Below are 6,650 nucleotides of genomic sequence, written 5' to 3'. Positions count from 1 at the left end.
TCCTTGTGTTCTAACCCACTTTCTAAATCTTTCTCATCCAGTCTGCCACTGCCCAGTGTCCTGTGAAAGAATTCTTTTTTTTTTTTTTTTTCTTAAATGAACCCAAATAGATTTCCTTTGCAACCAGGAACTCCACTGTGAGAATGTTAAATGATCAGTGTGATAGTGGGTGCCATTGTCTTGTCCCCGACTTCGCTGGAAGTCAACTCTCGTCAGCATTCATTGGTTAGCTCCCTAACGAAACACGCATTGAAATGCACAAGTTCGCTCCTTTACCTCCAGTTCCAGAGACTATGGGACCAGCTCTCCATTTCTGTAATAGATTGACTTATTTGATCAGTCCCCTAAGTGTGGCTGGTCCCCCTTCCCAGTCACTGCTCCTCTCCGTCCCTGCTCTGCATGGCCTTTGCTTGCTGGAATTTCCCCTCCCAAGGCTCCCTGGTCACCTTGCACAAGCTCGGACACCCAGGAGGGCCAGGCCTGTGTGTGCAAACACACATGGACACCCTCCTTGCTGAGGTTCTGACTGTCCTTTCTGGTGTGTGTGTATGTGTTATAGCGCGCGCGTGAGAGAGAGAGAGAGAGAGAGAGAGTGAGAGAGAGAGAGAGAGGTGTTTTCGAGTCTCACTTACTGATTCTTCTCGCCCCCGCATCCCAGTTAGCTAGGACCACAAGTGCACCCACCACGCCCTGCCTGTTCAGGGTGGGTCACGAACCTGATGGCTTTAGGGCTATTGATCAGAAGAGGAAGAGAAGTGACAAGAAGGGGAGAGAAGGAAGGGAATAAGGACAAGACAAAGGGGGAGGGAGAGGAAGAACGAGAGGCAGTAGTAGTTCTGAAGTTATTTTGAGTGCAGGGCTGAGAAGCCCTCTGCTGGATGTGGGCTGTAAGAGAAGGAGAGGAGACGAAGATTCTAAGGTCTTTGGCTGGAGCAGCTGGAAAAATGGAGCTAACATTCACTGGGATGGGGGAGGCTGTGGGACCAATGGGCTTGGAGCAAAGACACAGAGCGAGGGGTGAACGTGATGAGACGCGTGTTCGGTATCCACGTCGGCACGAGGCTAGCGCTCTGGGGGGAGGACTGGGATGAAGATGCGTGTTTGGAAGTTCTTAGTACTTGATAATATTGATAGCCCTTGGCCTGGATGAGCTTGCTGTGGGGACAAGTAAATAGGATGAAGAGGGGTCGTCCAAGGAGTGGTGGCCCACGTTTCTACAGAAGCATTTAACTTGCTTTTAGTTTTCTGTGATGAGATAGATAGTAGATGAATACAAGCCTAGATGAAGAAAATAATTTAAAAAGAATTATTTATTTTAATTTTTATTTACTATTATTATTGTTATTGTTATTTAATTTGCTATAGGGCATGTGTGCTCACCAGAGAGAGAGTGTGAGAAAGCAGGCCACCAGGTCCAGGATTGAACTGTGGTCGGCCTGTGGGAGTCCAGCGCCTTAACCACCATGCCACTTGCTGGTCTGAGAAAATCATTTTTATAAGGGATTTTTTGTTGGGAAAGGTACCAGAATTTTTTCAAGCACGAATTACTATTTATTTTTAGTAGTATTTTAAAATTTGCTATTGGATACATGTACTCATGAGAGAGAGAGAGGACCCAAGCCATCAGGTCCAGGACTTGAACTGCGGTCAGCCATGTGGGAGTCCACTGCCTTAACCACCACGCCACCTGCTGGCTCCAGCACTGGAATTTTAAGAGTTCCCCATTTAGCCTCTAACAAACCAATACACATGGTTTTCTTTTATGTATCTATATGAAGATTTATTTTAATAAGTTCTTTAATATTTAGTCATATCTGTATTCCCAGTTAATATTTGGTCATGATAGCTTTTAAAAACTTTATGGTTGTTTCAAATGATACTTTTATTTGGAATTTTCCCATGAGTATTCACAAGGAGACTCATTTGTAGTTTTCTCTTTTCGTGTTGCCATATTCTTTTTCTTTCTTTTTTTCTTTTTTTTTAGAGGTTTTTGACTTAGAATGCATGTTCTCATGAGAGAGAGAGAAAGTGAGAAATCACCCCCCAGGGGGGATGGCCACACTGCAATCCCTTCCCTTTCATTTTCCTCCTGGGATCTTGGGCACTTGCAGGCACCCCTGTGACTTTCAAGCCCCCAGGTCCAGAACTCCAGTGGGCCACATGGGAGTCCAGAGATGTAACTGCTATGTCATCTGCTGTGAGGTTTTTATGTCCTGTGACGCCCGCCCTGTTCCCATCTGAAGATTTTCATTTTTCTCATTGGTTTGCATTTCAGTCAATATTATCTGCTGGTTGCCAGTGTGAAATAAGTTAATATGGTTATGTCAGTTTATACCACAGTTACTGACCTACTTAACCGGCCTATTTCTCCTTGACAGTATTCTGTGATTTAGATGTTCTTAAAAAGTCGTCAATTTATGCCGAGTTTTCCAGTTATTAGTAGGAACTGAACAAATAATCCTCTAAACATTCTGGATCTTCCGGAGACCTTTCTTCTTGTCACTTCCTTCTTTTGATTCTTTGGCCTCCACCCCGGTGGCTTTTCCGGACCCGGATCCTGCAGCACTGGTTTCTGTGTTCTTCATGCCAAGTATCAATTTTATCTTTTTTCAGTGTCCTCATTCTGTCTTTAATCCTTTTCTCTAGATAGTCTAGACATTATTTTGTTGACTTGTCATTGCTTTCATCTTACAGGAAAGTTTACTTTTATTTCCTTACAAGTGGGAAGCTGCTGGTCTACCATTTTTAAAGTTCATTTCTTCCTCCCAAGAGACAGAGAGCGGCGCCTAGCAGGGTCTTCTCACCGCCGGCCGCCCCGTCTGTCAGCTGGGTCCCAGGCACGCGCCTGCACCCAGCCAGTGCGGGGCGAATGTTATTCTTCTACTTTGTCATTCATCAAAAGATTGTGTTGGAAGTGGGAGCTGGAGCACTGGCCGTGGAAATTGGGCTTTACGTCTTTCAGCACGGTCTGCTTCTGGACGCGTGAACCGTTCCCCCGGGGTGCGCCTGGACTGGAGGCTCCCTGCCTCCGACTGAGCAGGATCCACCGTTGAGAAACTCAGTTAGACCGCAAACCTGCGGGTGGAGGGGTTTTGTTTGATGGGTCAGTGCTTCTATTTTCCCAGGAGTTATAAAGTCAATTTCCTGCAAGAGAAGGGCAGATATAGCAAAATGAAGTAGGAGGGGGTGGGTAAAAACAAAAAATAAAACCCAGCAATGCAAGTGTACTAAAAAAGTGGCACCTGAGCTCGGCCTCCACACAGGGAGGACCATGGCACATGGTGGACCATGGCACTGTGGCAGGAAGTGGGGCGGCTCCTGCTCAGTCTAGCCGACGCTGTCATGGGGAATGCCAGATAGCCGAGTATTTACAGAGAAATTAGTCATTCGGTTTACTGAGTGATGTTCTCCAAATTTTAAACTGTAACCAATGAATTAAAAATATGTTAAAAATCTGTATGCATGCCAAATAAAACTATGAACTAGGATGTTTTTGAGAGAGATTTTTGCTACAGGGCATGTGCGCTTGCTCCCAGCACTGGCATCTTCCTCTCTGCAGCCAAACCCCCTCTGCCTTTCCGATTACATCTCAGGATTTGGGGTACACATGCACATGTGCACACGTGCGTTTCAAGCCTCTGGGTTGGGGACTTGAACTGTGGTCGGACACGTGGGAATTCAGTGACATAATCGTTATGCCATCTGCTGGTTCCTTTTATTTATTTTCTTTTTGCAAGAGGCACTTGATTCACTGGAATTAATCAGCACTGGACCCAGTGATACCGAGTAATGAGACAAGGAGCTTTTCCCCCTCGAGGTCAAGGAGAAGACAAGGCTGCCTCCTAGCGCCTCTTCTCTTCAGCACTGTAATGGAGTTACTCAAGGCGCAGCGAAGCAGGAGACAGAACGAAAGCCATAGTAATTGGAAAGGAAAAAGCAAAACGTGACTTTCGATGACAAGATAGTGCACACAGAAAACCCCAAATATCCTATAAGCAGACTACGGGAATTAGTGTGTGAATTTAGCAGAGCAATTGCATCCCACATCAACGTACAGAGATCAGTTCTCTATCGGGACTAGCGACAATCCGAAAAGTAAATTCAATACACAATAAAATTAAATAAATATTGAAATAAAATGTCGATCATTTATCATAGCACTCCCAAATTATCAACAGAATGCTCCTAAAAGGAAAACAAGCTAGTTTCAAGACCTCCACACCGAAAACTAGAAAATGTGGCTGAGAGAAGTCAGAGAAGCCCCGAATAGCGAAGGTCTATGGCACGCTCACGGACTGAAACACTGGGACTCTGGAAGAGAATGCTACCCCAGATTCTGGGACCCCCTGGGCCGAAGGCTGGGAAGGGCTCAGGCTTTCCCCTCCCAGCGCCATCTCGGCTTGCCGGGGGGGAGGGCAATCTGTCCTCGGTGTCTTCCTTTCTGGTGGAGCAGCTTCGACTCTGAGCATCTCCTCTGGGTTCCTTCTCTGCTCTCCCGTCTCTCTCCCGTCTCTCCCATCTGTGCTTGCTTGTTCTCCACGTGTTCTTTAGAGCCTCTCGCATGTTAAACAGTTATTTACAACTTCCTGTGTGACAATTCCAACGTCCCTGCTGCTTTTCCATCTAGTCCCTACCTTGTTCCTCTCCCCGCCCGATGAGAGAGCACTTGGGGGGACAGAGAGACGGGGCACATCTTCAGCAGGGTCCTGTCAGTCTGCGGTCCCCTTCCCACAGCCCTCCAGCTGGTCAGGAGCCCGGGTGTTTGAGCGTCTGGCGTGTTCCAGGCTGTGCGGGGTCCACACCTAAGGTTGGCCACGTGGCTCCGGCAGGGCCCTTCGCCGTGCTACCGACTGCGTCACTGAGGGAGGCTCTTCTTTCTTTAAGCTTATTTATTTCTTCTGTGAGCAAGAGGGACACACACACAGAGAGAATCTGAAACAGGGTCTTGATGCTGTGGTCTACTGCGGCCTTCAGCCAGGACCGGGCCCTGGACATGCATGGGCCAGGGGCACTCGGGGAGGTCTCCGGGCTGGAACCACGTCCTACTGCCTCAGCCCGACTTGTGACCGCCTGTATTCCTCTGCTTGTGGCCCCTTCCTCCATTGCTCTGATCCCCGCTCCCAGCACTGGCATCTTCCTCTTCTGCAGCCAAACCCTCTCTGCCTTTCCGATTACATTTAGACCTCAGATAACCCAAGGTAATCTCCCCATCTCGAGATCCTTCACTAACCACTCCAACCGTCTCTTGCCTGGTAAGGGCACACTCACAGTTCTGGACTGGGGCCCATCTCCTATGTCCTCGGGGGCCATTTTCAGCCACCACATCTGTGATTAAATCTCAGTCTTTCAGTCAGCTGAGGTGGTGCCGTGGTAACGGAATACTCAGCAAGGCTGTAACCACAGAGGAAGCTTCCAAGTTCAGGTCCAGGGTCACTCACAAGTAATCCAGGCTGGTTGAGGCTGGGGGTGGAGGTGTGAGGATGCTGCAGGGGGTAGCTGTCTCCCTGTCTCTCTCTTTTTCTTCTTCCATCGAAGAAATAAATGTGTCTATTTTATTTTATTTTAAATGATCAGTTAAAAAAATTTTTTTAAATGAAGGCCCTGGGCTGTGGCCTTCTGAGTGACTCTCAGCTTCCCTTCACCCATTTCAGGGGAGACGGGAAGTCTAGAATGGGCAGGACTTGGAGGAATGCCTTCCACCAGGTGGGGGAAGTTACTGATAAATTATTTTCTAATTTTGATTTTTTGTGCTGGGGACGTATATGCTCCCCAGAGATAGCGAGATGGAGAGAAAGAGGAAGAGGAGAAGCACGTCTGTTGGGCGTGGTCACACCACAATCCCTGGTCATCCATCTTTCCCCGCTTTCAGGGTTCTGGACGCACATGCGTACGTGCCTGGTGCGTTTTTCAGGTTACTGGGTCTAAGACTCAAATGGTACCATCAGCCACGTGGGATCCAGGACTCAAACGGTACCACGTGGGATCCAGGACTCAAATGTACCACGTGGGATCCAGGACTCAAACGATACCACGTGGGATCCAGGACTCAAACGGTACCACGTGGGATCCAGGACTCAAACGTACCACGTGGGATCCAGGACTCAAACGTACCACGTGGGATCCAGCGCCTTAACCACTAGGCCTTGGAGCTGGCCCAGCATGGAACATTCTTTACCCCGAGGGAGTAGGCCTGTGTTGTGGAGGAACAAAGTTTCCTTGTCCCCGCCAGAGCCACCAGGGCGGAGTGTGTGTATACGTATGTGTCTTTCTGGAATGTTCACTGCGCAAACCTGACGGGGTTCCTGAAGATAAAATCCATAAAAGTGTGGGGACCCCTGAGTCTGAAACCGGAATGAGTTTCTCATTCCTGAGCGAGTCCCCACTTGGCTTCTAGCAACTGGTCACAAGTTCTAGGTAAGTATCCTCACCAGCTTTTGTAATAATCATTTTATCATAATTTCTAATTTACATACTACAGTTGTACTTCCTGAGTTCAGTGTGCTTTTTGGAAACGTGCACGCACGTGTGCCGATCAAATCAGGCCATAAGCACACCCACTGCCTCCTGCACGCCTCGTCCCTTAGTGTCGTTCACGCGGGAAGTCTGCTTTTCTGGTCTTTTTTTTTTTTTTTTTTTTTTTTTTTGGGGGT

This window comes from Tupaia chinensis, unplaced genomic scaffold (genome assembly GCF_000334495.1).
Source record: "Tupaia chinensis unplaced genomic scaffold, TupChi_1.0 Scaffold000559_1, whole genome shotgun sequence".
Taxonomy (NCBI): Eukaryota; Metazoa; Chordata; class Mammalia; order Scandentia; family Tupaiidae; genus Tupaia; species Tupaia belangeri.
Note: the sequence above shows the minus strand (reverse complement) of the source record.